This window comes from Gorilla gorilla, chromosome 1 (genome assembly GCF_029281585.2).
Source record: "Gorilla gorilla gorilla isolate KB3781 chromosome 1, NHGRI_mGorGor1-v2.1_pri, whole genome shotgun sequence".
Lineage (NCBI taxonomy): Eukaryota > Metazoa > Chordata > Mammalia > Primates > Hominidae > Gorilla > Gorilla gorilla.
The window spans coordinates 223,641,911-223,654,974 of NC_073224.2; the positions used below are offsets into that span (position 1 = coordinate 223,641,911).

A 13,064-nucleotide genomic window follows, 5' to 3' on the forward strand; every position below is an offset into this window, starting at 1 on the left:
ATGGAAGATTTAGGATTAGAAAAAAGAAACGTGAATGAATTTCTGATGTTTTATTATAGGGGTTTGTAATGCAGGTAGAAAGACTTTTTCAGAGTTAAGAGTTTGATCCACCAAATGAGCTATTTTGATATTTATAACGTTGTCTAGTAAAAGTTTCCTGTAAAAACACATTTGGTTTGGATGTCTTTGTTAGCTTTTAGTCGACACTTGAAAAAACCGCTTGGAAGTTTCTAAGTCTTTGTGGATACTCTTTTCTGTTATCCTCCAGGGAGTTGCTATGGAGAGGCATTGGTGGTTCAGTGGTAGAATTCTCGCCTCCCACGCGGGAGGCCCGGGTTCAATTCCAGGCCAATGCAAGTGGGTCTTTTTCCACTCAGCTATCGCTCTTTACCTGTCTTTTAACGCTGAAAATCATACTGCATAACCTAATAGTGCATTTAGGGGCTTCCCACCACAAGGTAAAGTGACGACAACATTCACGAAAGTTGCGGCAGGAGACATTCAGGAGACTAACTCAGGGCCCCATGCAGTTGTTGGACTCAAACAGCTTAGCAAGCTGACAAGCATGAAGTGTTTCCGGTGAGTCACTGCAGTTTTGATACTGGTACCTGTGACATTCATCTATTCACTGGGCGGATCCCTGCAAACCCGAAGAACCATCAGGTTCCTGACTCGCGTGCTGGACCTTGGGCTTACCGTTGAGCCACTACGGAGAGGATCAAGAAATGACGCTCTTGGAAGGAGAGAAGCTGCGGGCAGGACAGTCACGTCAGAGGTCCAAGAGGCGTCAGCGGCCCAAAGAAAGGGGAGGTGTGTGGGCAAGAATCTGCGTGGAGATGAGGGGAGCGGCGGAGACTGGTCCTTGCACAGAGGTGGCCAGTAAACCCTCAGGGCTGTACCCCAGACACAGTGAACCGAATTTGCTCACATCGTCAGCGACCGCGGCCTCCGCGTGTTTTGTGGGCCCATCGGTGTTCCCCGAGAGATTCCGTGTGTCTGGCAATGTGTGTCAACAGGTGTTGGCCTGAAATTTGGCCCGGCACGGTGGCTCACGCCTGTAATCCCAGCACCTTGTGAGGCCAAGGCGGACGGATCGCTTGAGGTCAAGAGTTCAAGACCAGCCTGGCTAACATGGAGAAATCCCATCTCTACTAAAAATACAAAAATTAGCCAAATGTGGTGGCATGCACCCGCTATTCCGGCTACTTGGGAGGCTGAGGCAGGAGAATCGCTTGAACTCAGGAGGCGGAGGTTGCAGTGAGCCAAGATCGCGCTACTGCACTCCAGCCTGGGCGACAGAGCGAGACTCCGTCAAAAAAAAAAAAGAAAAAAAAAAAGCAGGGAAAGAAGGCAGAGATGTCAATGGGACCAAGAGACCTCCCAGGAGGCTTGTTGTAGAGGCAGTGGCCGGATCCTGAGAGATGAGATTTTTTTTTTAATTATGTAGCAGAATGGGGAGAGAAAGGGAGAAGCGCATGAAAGACAGAAAAGCACGAAAATCTGCGGACGTCCAACAATAAAGCAGATAAAATAGTGTGAGTGCTTTTACATTCAAAAAATAGAAGAAGTGCAATGCTTGTCAGCAGGCTTTGTGGTCGTGTAGTGGTTAATACTTGTAGTTGTGGTTGCCACAACCTCGGTTCTAATCTGAGTCACGGTCGTGTTTTCTAGCCTGCGATTGTAGCTAATAGACCTGTCGTTTGCTTTGCCTTTAATCCTAGCAGCCTCCAGAGAGCACAGGCAACCTCTGGCCCTGAAGGGCGCCAGCTTCTGGAGTTTAGCCCACAGCGCAGAAACTAGTGGGCGGCCTGGCCAATAGGAAAACTTGGACATGCTCTTTGTCTCACAATTGAGCAGGAAAAATTCCCGTAGGTGAAGATGCCGCCTCTCAAGGGCCCTTTGTCTGTAGCTTCCACTGATGAAATAATGCGGTTATAGTCTTTTCTGGTAGAGAAAACGGTTGTATCAGTGGAATTTTTTAAAAACACAAAACGAGAACGAGTTTTTCATGAGTTGACAATAAAATCTAAACTAGTTGTCATGGTCTGCACCGGCTTGCCTCCATTCCCCATCTACTAATTTTTATGAGAACAGTAAATTATTACTATTATTATTATTATTATTGAGACGTAGTCTTGTTCTGTCACACAGGCTGGAGTGTCATGGCTCAATCTCAGCTCACTGCAACCTCTGTCTCCCAGGTTCAAGCAATGAGAACAGTAAAGAAACTACAGTTCACATAAAGTGCACAAATCTTTAGTGCAATTTGTTTAGTTTTGATCAATGTTATCACCACCCAGCTCAAGTTATAGAAAATTGCCATCATCTGAGAAAGGCCTGTTAGAGCCCCTGTCCAGGTGATTCCCACCCTGTGCCCTCTTAGTTAATCACTATTCTGATGTCTATTCCCATAGGTTACAATTGCCTGTTCTTAAAGTTCACATGAGTGAATGTACATATCTTTTGTGTCTGGCCTTTTTTCTGCAGTTGCATTCATTATACTCATGAGATATATCCACGTAGTTTCATAGATCACTTCTCAATTTTGGGGTTATTGAATTCTTGGCCTGAATATTCTTATAACAGTCTTTGTGTGCACTTGAGATTCATGGAAGTCCTTCAATTGCTGGGTCATGACCTGAGTATAAGTTTAACATCAGTATAAATTGCCAGTCTTCTAGAATGTTTTTTCACCAGCGATGACAGTTGAAGTGGCACCAAATTCTTGTCAGCATTTGGTGTACTAACTTTGTTAAATGTAGCTATGCTCTCAGACCAATCTGGCCAACATGATGAAACCCTGTCTCTACTCAAAATATAAAAATTAGCCGGACATGGTGGCATGCACCTGTAGTCCCAGCTACTCAGGAGGGGGATGTTGCAGTGAGTCAAGATCGCACCATTGCACTCCAGCTTGGGTGACAGAATGAGACCCTGTCTCAGAAAAAAAAAAAAAAGTAGCCATACACTGGTGAGTGGTTAGTGCTATCTCAGTGTGGAATTAATTTGTATTTGCCTAATGAGCAATCCTATGAAGCATATTTTCTTATGACTTCCAGCATATAAGAAACTCTCCTCTGCAAAGACCTATTCGAATATTTTGCCCTATTTTATTTGGCTTAGCTCTATATTATTGATTTACAAAAGTTCTCTTATATATTCAAGAATTGAGTCTTTTTTTTTACTTTTTTAATTATACTTTATGTTTTAGGGTACATGTGCACAACGTGCAGGTTTGTTACATATGCATACATGTGCCATGTTGATGTGCTGCACCCATTAACTCGTCATTTACATTAGGTATATCTCCTGATGCTATCCCTCCCCCCTCCCCCTACCCCACGACAGGCCCTGGTGTGTGATGTTCCCCTTCCTGTGTCCAAGTGTTCTCATTGTTCAATTCCCACCTATGAGTGAGAACATGCGGTTCTTGGTTTTTTCTCCTTGCAATAGTTTGCTGAGAACGATGGTTTCCAGCTTCATCCATGTCCCTACAAAGGACATGAACTCATCAATTTTTATGGCTGCATAGTATTCCATGGTGTATATGTGCCACATTTTCTTCATCTAGTCTATCATTGTTGGACATTTGGGCTGGTTCCAAGTCTATGCTATTGTGAATAGTGCCACAATAAACATACGTGTGCATGTGTCTTTATAGCAGCATGATTTATAATCCTTTGGCATTTATAATCATTTATAATAATCATTTATTTATAATCATATAAATCAAATAAATATATAATTTATTTATAATCATTTGGCTTTTAGCAGCATGATTTATATACCCAGTAATGGGATGGCTGGGTCAAATGATATTTCTAGTTCTAGATCCCTGAGGAATCACCACACTGACTTCCACAATGGTTGAACTAGTTTACAGTCCCACCAACAGTGTAAAAGTGTTCCTATTTCTCCACATCCTCTCCAGCACCTGTTGCTTCCTGACTTTTTAATGATCGCCATTCTAACTGGTGTGAGATGGTATCTCATTGTGGTTTTGATTTGCATTTCCCTGATGGCCACTGATGATGAGGATTTTTTCATGTGTCTTTTGGCTGCATAAATGTCTTCTGAGAAGTGTCTGTTCATATACTTCGCCCACTTGTTGATGGGGTTGTTTGTTGTTTTCTTGCGAATTTGTTTGTGTTCTTTGTAGATTGCGATGAATCTACAGATGAGTAGATTGCAAAAATTTTCTCCCATTCTGTAGGTTGCCTGTTCACTCTGATGACAGTTTCTTTTGCTGTACAGAAGCTCTTAAGTTTAATTAGATCCCATTTGTCAATTTTGGCTTCTGTTGTCATTGCTTTTGGTGTTTTACACATGAAGTCCTTGCCCATGCCTATGTCCTGAATGGTATTGCCTAGGTTTTCTTCTAGGGTTTTTATGGTTTTAAGTCTGACATTTAAGTCTTTAACCCATCTTGAATTAATTTTTGTATAAGGTGTAATGAAGGGATCCAGTTTCAGCTTTCAACATATGGCTAGCTAGTTTTCCCAGCACCATTTATTAAATAGGGAATCCTTTCCCCATTTCTTGTTTTTGTCAGGTTTGTCAAAGATCAGAGAGTTGTAGATGTGTGGCATTATTTCTGAGGGCTCTGTTCTCCTCCATTGGTCTATATCTCTGTTTTGGTACCAGTACCATGCTGTTTTGGTTACTGTAGCCTTATAGTATCATTTGAAGTCAGGTAGCATGATGCCTCCAGCTTTGTTCTTTTGGCTTAGGATTGACTTGGCGATGCGGGCTCTCTTTTGGTTGCATATGAACTTTAAAGTATTTTTTTCCAATTCTGTGAAGAAAGTCATTGGTAGCTTGATGGGGATGGCATGGAATCTATAAATTACCTTGGGCAGTATGACCATTTTCACGATAGTGATTCTTCCTACCCATGAGCGTGGAATGTTCTTCCATTTGTTTGTATCCTCTTTTATTTTGTTGAGCAGTGTTTTGTAGTTCTCCTTGAAGAGGTGTTTCACATCCCTTGTAAGTTGGATTCCTAGGTATTTTATTCTCTTTGAAGCAATTGTGAATGGGAGTTCACAAATGATTTGGCTCTCTGTTTGTCTGCTATTGGCGTATAAGAATGCTTGTGATTTTTGTACAAGAATTTTGTATCCTGAGGAGTCATTTTTAAAATAAATATATTGCAAATGACTTTTCCCAGTCAGTGAAAAGTCTGACTGAAAGCTGTCAACTGAAAAATCACACAATTTATAAATTTAGAAGGGAGATTTTATTCTTTATAAAGGGTTACAGCCTGCAAGGTGGACATTCCGACAGACAGGGAGGCATACCCTCCTGCTGAAACCTGAAAAGTACGTTTCCAGGGAGGGGAGGGGGGAACAGGGATTTATGTTGATGTGGTGGGCCACATATACATATTCAACAGGGAATAGGAGGAGCTCTGAATATTCATGAAGGGATCCTGCTGCATGCATGCTGAGTAAACATGCCTGTTACATGCAACCCATGTTCACTTTGGGGTGGAGACAACATTTAAATACATTATAATTAGGCCCTATGCTTCAAAAGGGGAAGCAGGGACACAAAGGCAGTCAAGTGCACAGCGTCTGTAAACCGTCTAGAACCAGTCCACAGCCAGTGCTCTCTTATCAAGGGAAAGTTACTGAAATCAGTCTCTTGTCCAATGAAAGCTGTAGTTTTGGCTTGTGTAGGGAGGGCTCAGTCAGTTTATGGTAATTGGTGAGCTGCAAGTGCTTCGGCATTGCTTATCTTAAGGCCAGTGCTTGTTTAGCTAGAGAAAAAAAGGAAGAAGAAAAAAAACCTGTGGCAATTAGAACATAGTTTATTCTTTAAGTTGAGGGGTGCATGACTTAACCTTGCCTGGCATGGCCTTAGGTCTTGTTTATAATATGGTATCTTACTACTGTAAGGAGTCTGTTCTGTCAGTCTTAGGATCTCTATTTTAACAATAATGCTGGTCAGTTGTGTCTAAACCACAAAGGGAGAGAGTATAAGGAGAGGTGTCTGAGCTTCCAAGTACTGGCCAGGAACTCAGTATTTAAGACTTCTCTGGGGTCTCCTTGGCCAAGAAGCCGTCTGTCCAGCTAGTTGGGTGGCTTCAGATTTTAATTTTAGTTCTGAAAGCATTTAATTTGATGAAATTTTGCCATATTTTTTCTTTATTTTTAAAGCCCGTCATGTTCTATAAAAATCTTTCTACTCAGGATGTGAATGGATTCTCTTAATTTTATGTCTCTATGAGTTCCAGAGTTTCAGTTTTAATTTTTAAATTGATGACATCTAAAATTCTACTCCTAACCAAAACATTTTTGGGGGTGACCAAGGACAACTCCAAAAATCTTCCATAGATGGAAGTAAGACTTACTCTTTAAAGAACTTTCTGGGATCCTGAGCTGCGGGGCGTAGTGGCTTTAGTGCACCTCTGCTCTTAAGACTATTCAGAAATTGTCTTTGTCAACACACCAGGCTGTTTCAAAATCAGCAATTTAGGGCTTGCTTGCAACACGCAGTTATGCAGCAGCTGTTTTTTGGATGTCATGAGTGCCTGCATGCATACTTCCCTGGGAATTTTCTAAATTGGAATTCTCATGGTATTTCAAGTGGCTTAGTTGTCTCTTTCTTTTGCCTACAGCCACATACATACCACCAAATCCTGCACTCCAAGCTTCTCCTTCCTCACCCTGAAATCCCAACCTCCAGTTAGACAATCCACATCTTCCCACACCTGCCTCAGGCTCCATCAGGCCACTGTGCCTCCCGCAGCAACCAGGCCAGGGGGAATCTGGATTCCTATTACACTTCTGAGGAAGGTGATCGGGGGCGTGGAGGATGTGAGTGGGAGGGGGTGAGATTGAGGGCAGGAGTACACTGTGGTCTTCTGTCTTCTACCTCATTGGCCCAGGGGCTGCTCTTCCTCCGGTTGTCTGCTTTCAGCCCTGTGTAGGGAATCAGGTCTGCGCCCTCATCTTCCTGACTCTCATTTTGTGAGGATCCTGAATGGATGAGCCATCGCTCTTGTCCCACACATGCTGTCCAAAAGGTGCCCTCCTCTCTCCTTGCTCCGGTTCCTGCCCTCTGAGCTCTGACACTCAGGCTGGGATGCCACCCAGTACAGAAGCTCTGCAGCCCTGCAGGGCTCTGACTGTTCCACGCCAGCAGGATAAAGGCCACAGGGCATGCTGTGGTGGAAAAGCATTCAGAGGTGTGGGCTGAAGGCCTCTCTTTCCACAGTCCCTTTGAAGACCCCATGGAAGTTGGCACCCCTTTGAGGAACGATGTGGCCCAAGGCCTGGCTTCACATGCAGGCTGTGGGGTCCCAGTGGGTCTTCTCTGTGCCTGGTATAGCCAACGGCTTCATGCATCTTACCCGGTTTCCTCTCCTCCACCACCCAAGCTCCTCCTTGACCCCCTTGCTCAGCTGTCCTCAGGACAGCAAGATCCCCAGCCCTTGGAAAAGCCCATCTCTAGTGCTTGGGGAGGGAGTTGGGTTCAGGTGGTCTAACCACAGAAGAACAGAGAACCTGAGGCAGGAGGAAATCCCTTCCCTTGCTGGGTCTCTTGGCACAGCCCATCCAGGGGTCTGGGTCAGGGTCCAGGTATACTCCACCCTCCTTGAGGACCTGGATTTTTAGGCCCCCGAGGTTGGTCAATGTGGAGTCTTTCCCACTGTTCACCTGGGAACTGAAGGAATATCCCATGGGGCCCTCTCTTACTCATTAGAGACACCCAGAAAATACTCCATCCAGCAGAAACTGGGTGCAGTGTATCAGACTGCTATAGTTATAAATGCAGGGTGTGGAGTTCAGATACGTTTTGTGGCTATTTTCTCTCTGTCTGTGGCTTGCTTGCCTTTTCACTTTCTTAGTGGTATCTTTTGATGAGAAGGTGTGGCTAATGTTGATGAAGTCTCATTTATCATGTCTTTCTTATATATGTATTTTTTGTGTCCTGCTTATTGGTAGGCTAATGTTTGCCTACCAACAAGTCACAAAGTATCCTTGAAATGCTTTATATCTTTAACTTTTTTTTTTTTAATTAATTAATTTATTTATTTATTGATCATTCTTGGGTGTTTCTCACAGAGGGGGATTTGGCAGGGTCATAGGACAATAGTGGAGGGAAGGTCAGCAGATAAACAAGTGAACAAAGGTCTCTGGTTTTCCTGGGCAGAGGGCCCTGCGGCCTTCCGCAGTGTTTGTGTCCCTGGGTACTTGAGATTAGGGAGTGGTGATGACTCTTAACGAGCATGCTGCCTTCAAGCATCTGTTTAACAAAGCACATCTTGCACCGCCCTTAATCCATTCAACCCTGAGTGGATACAGCACATGTTTCAGAGAGCACAGGGTTGGGGGTAAGGTCACAGATCAACAGGATCCCAAGGCAGAAGAATTTTTCTTAGTACAGAACAAAATGAAAAGTCTCCCATGGCTACCTCTTTCTACACAGACACGGCAACCATCCGATTTCTCAATCTTTTCCCCACCTTTCCCCCCTTTCTATTCCACAAAACCGCCATTGTCATCATGGCCCGTTCTCAATGAGCTGTTGGGTACACCTCCCAGACGGGGTGGTGGCCAGGCAGAGGGGCTCCTCACTTCCCAGTAGGGGCGGCCGGGCAGAGGCGCCCCTCACCTCCCGGATGGGGCGGCTGGCCAGGTGGGGGGCTGACCCCCCCACCTCCCTTCCGGATGGGGCGGCTGGCCGGGCGGGGGGCTGACCCCCTCACCTCCCTCCCGGACGGGGCGGCTGGCCAGGCAGAGGGGCTCCTCACTTCCCAGTAGGGGCGGCCGGGCAGAGGCGCCCCTCACCTCCCGGACGGGGCGGCTGGCCAGGCGGGGGGCTAACCCCCCCACCTCCCTCCCGGACAGGGCGGCTGGCCGGGCGGGGGGCTGACCCCCCCACCTCCCTTCCGGACGGAGCGGCTGGCCGGGCGGGGGGCTGACCCCCCCACCTCCCTTCCGGACGGAGCGGCTGGCCGTGCAGAGGGGCTCCTCACTTCCCAGTAGGGGCGGCCGGGCAGAGGCGCCCCTCACCTCCCGGACGGGGCGGCTGGCCAGGCGGGGGGCTAACCCCCCCACCTCCCTCCTGGACGGGGCAGCTGGCCGGGCGGGGGGCTGACCCCCCCACCTCCCTTCCGGACGGGGCGGCTGGCCAGGCGGGGGGCTGACCCCCCCACCTCCCTCCCGGACGGAGCGGCTGGCTGGGCAGGGGGCTGACCCCCCCACCTCCCTCCCGGACGGGACGGCTGGCCGGGCGGGGGGCTGACCCCCCCACCTCCCTCCGGGACGAGGTGGCTGCCGGGCGGAGACGCTCCTCACTTCCCAGACGGGGTGGCTGCTGGGCGGAGGGGCTCCTCACTTCTCAGACGGGGCGGTTGCCAGGCAGAGGGTCTCCTCACTTCTCAGACAGGGCGGCCGGGCAGAGACGCTCCTCACATCCCGGACGGGGCAGCAGGGCAGAGGTGCTCCCCACATCTCAGACGATGGGCGGCGGGGCAGAGACGCTCCTCACTTCCAGGATGTGATGGTGGCCAGGAAGAGGCGCTCCTCACTTCCCAGGTGGGATGGCGGCCGGGCAGAGACGCTCCTCACTTTCCAGACTGGGCAGCCAGGCAGAGGGGCTCCTCACATCCCAGACGATGGGCGGCCAGGCAGAGACGTTCCCCACTTCCCAGACGGGGTGGCGGCCGGGCAGAGGCTGCAATCTCGGCACTTTGGGAGGCCAAGGCAGGGGGCTGGGAGGTGGTTGTAGCGAGCCAAGATCACGCCACTGCACTCCAGCCTGGGCACCATTGAGCACTGAGTGAACGAGACTCCGTCTGCAATCCCGGCACCTCGGGAGGCCGAGGCTGGCCGATCACTCGCGGTCAGGAGCTGGAGACCAGCCCGGCCAACACAGCGAAACCCCGTCTCCACCAAAAAAATACGAAAACCAGTCAGGCGTGGCGGCGCGCGCCTGCAATCGCAGGCACTCCGCAGGCTGAGGCAGGAGAATCAGGCAGGGAGGTTGCAGTGAGCTGAGATGGCAGCAGTACCGTCCAGCTTCGGCTCGGCATCAGAGGGAGACCGTGGAAAGAGAGGGAGAGGGCTCGGCATCAGAGGGAGACCGTGGAAAGAGGGGAGAGGGGAGAGGGGAGAGGGGAGAGGGGAGATGGGAGACGGGAGACGGGAGAGGGAGAGGGAGAGCTATATCTTTAACTTTTAAGTTCTGGTGTGTAATGCGGCTGAAATTACTTTTGTGTGTAGTGGGAGGGAGAATAACATTGTTGGTCTCCCCACATCCATATAGAAGTTCATTAATCGAAATGATTTATTTTCTTTTATTGAACTGCTTTTATTGAAAACCCATTTATTGACCGTATAGCTGTGGATCAGTTTTAAATCTCTTAACTCAGTCTGTTTATCTATTTTCCACTCCTGATGTCTTGTCTGTAATAGCTTATAGTAAGCCTTAAAGTCAGATAGTACAAGTCCTTGTTCTTTTTTACACATTGCAATAATTTTTGAAATAGGTAATAACTCATAAAACCATCACACACATCAAGATATGCTGTCACTTCATCCCTTTCTGACATGGTTTGGCCATGCCCTCACCCAAATCTCAACTTGAATTATATCTCCCAGAATTCCCATGTGTTGTGGGCGGGACCTAGGAGGAGGTAATTGAATCATGGGGGCGGGTCTTTCCTGTGCTATTCTCCTGATGGTGAATAAGTCTCACTATCTGATGGGTTTATCACGGGTTTCTGCTTTGGCTTCTTCCTCATTTTCTCTTGCTGCTGCCTTGTGAGAAGTGCCTTTTGCCTCCCGCCATGATTCTGAGGCCTCCCCAGTCATATGGAAATGTAAGTCCAATTGAACCTCTTTTTCGTCCCGGACTATATTAAGTATTTGTCAGCAGCGTGAAAACGGACTAATACACTCTCATTTCTGAGTGGGACACATGCTGTCACTCACATATGCTGGTTGCTGACTTGTGACGGAAGATTCTCTATTGTACCCTCTGGGGACAATACATCTCCAGTTGTCTGCTGGGAGGATGGACATGCAAAAAATCCACAACACTCAGCACAGAGTCTGGATTTAGTCCCATTAGTCTGAATGGGACTAATGCCCGTATAAAAGGGACCCCGGGGATCTCTCTCGCCCTCTTTCTGCCCCCTGAGGATACAATGAGAAGGTGACAGTCTACAACCAGAACAAAAGGCCCTCACCATAACCCTACCATGTCGGCACCTTGATCTCGGACTTCCAACCTCCAGAACTGTGAGAAATCAATTTCTGTTGTGAATCAGCCACCCAGTTTATGGTACAGTGTTAGAGAAGCCTGAACTAAGACACAGATGGAATCCCATGGAGGGTCTCTAATTTGCTAAGCTGGTCATCAGGCGGCATATTGCCAGTCAGAAACAGGAAGAGCTGACATTTTGTGTATATGAAAGAAGATAGTGGACAGTCCCATTGTGTCGGCTTTGTCCGCCTTGGCAAACTGGAGACGGAAACTCGATTCACCATCGCCAGCCACGGGAGGACTGGGAGGACCTCCAGAGGAGGTTAGGTCGACTTCATGGTAACTTTAGATCCGGAAACCTCCCAGGATTTTTCTTGTCTTCTCTTTGATCTCTCTTCCGCCTACCCAACAGGACAGGACTCGCCGCCTTTCTTTCCTGGCAGAAAGAGGTCCGTTGCGGACAAGACCAAAGTGAGCAGCTGGTTTCCCCTACGTGTCCTTCCGGGCCTGGGCGTCTCGGGAACTCAGGCTGACCCGAGACCTAACTCCCGGCGAGTGGGACAAGCAGGAGCCTGGAAGAGCGCGCCCACCGGGGTGGAGGTTGGTCGCCGGGGGTCGAGAACCGCAGTCAAACCCTCGTCTTCCCTGGGCACCGCACACCTGCCCCCGGGGATGCCGAAGGAAGTGACCCATAAATCTTCTCTGCAACCCAAAGAGGCCTGAAGCTCCAGGAGGGCCAAGAGGAGCCTCGTTGAGCGAACCCAGCCCTCTGCCTGGCTGGCCCTGATCAACAGGCTCGGAAGAGGCCGATTTGGAGGACAGAACGGAAGAAAAGACCTAAAGGTTTCGAATCTCATGATGTAGAGATGTTAAAAACCTCCAATCCTAAGGTCTGACTGTGCGGGGGAGCGAGGGGGTCTCAAGCTGGATCGACCCCTGAGCCTTCATCTGGAGAGTCCTCTGCACAAGCTCAGACAGCAGGACAACGTGCATCAGTGGTTCTCAAGAGGGGGCAACTTTGCCCTTACACGCCTCTCACCTCCACGCTGGGACACTAGGTCACGACTACGGTAAGCGGGGAGGGAGAATGTTAACCCCCTGACATCTGTCTAGTCAGCGGAGGCGACGGCTGCTGCTAAACACCTTACAATCCACTGGAGGGCCCCTCCCCTACCCCGAAGTAGCCATTCCGCAGAGGTGGAGAGACTCGCGTGTAGCTCAATGCCCACGCACTTAGCCGATGGGAAATTACGAATTGCTGACCATTTGGCTCTTGGATCTGAGGAAAGAACTCCAGAGTCAGAGGGAACTCTCGAAGTTTTGCCCGGAGCAAACGGAAGGGTGGCGTTGCCATCGCCTAAGATGGGAATATGGCAGGTGTCACAGGTTGCAGGGGAAGGTCGGAGTCCAGCTGAGGGCCCAGGAGCCTTCGTGGAAAGAGTTTCCCATCCAGCCCGTCTCGGTTGCCGCATCCGTCGGATTCCTTATGATGTTGAGGATGCTGGCGTCTGGGTCCTTTATGATACAGAGGGTGCCCCCGTCTCACCCCGGGCGCCTCCGCGCTCCCGCCTCCTCCAGGCAACCTGGTGCGCGGCTCCGGACCTGGCGACCCACGACCGGCTGGTCACTTGCTGCCACCTCGGAAAGGCGCATCTCTAGTCCAGTGGTGAGCTGCGGCCGGGTCGCTGCAACTCGCTCCAGGACTCGGGACTCGTGGCCTTGGTGTCCCTCGAGGAGCCCTCGGTGTGTCGCCTGCAGGCTCTCTTTTTGAAGAATGCAGGGAGGGAATGGCCTTGTGAGAGACTCCAGGAGCAAAGAGCGACCCTCACAAGACCCAAGTCCTC

At 49.1% G+C, this 13,064-nt stretch overlaps 1 non-coding gene across 1 annotated transcript; it reads left to right on the forward strand.

The window, feature by feature from the left end:
• Nucleotides 1–285: 285 nt before the first annotated feature.
• TRNAG-CCC (transfer RNA glycine (anticodon CCC)) lies at nucleotides 286–356 on the forward strand. The gene has a single exon. It is a non-coding gene; the product is annotated as a tRNA-Gly (tRNA).
• The last annotated feature ends 12,708 nt before the right edge of the window (nucleotides 357–13,064 follow it).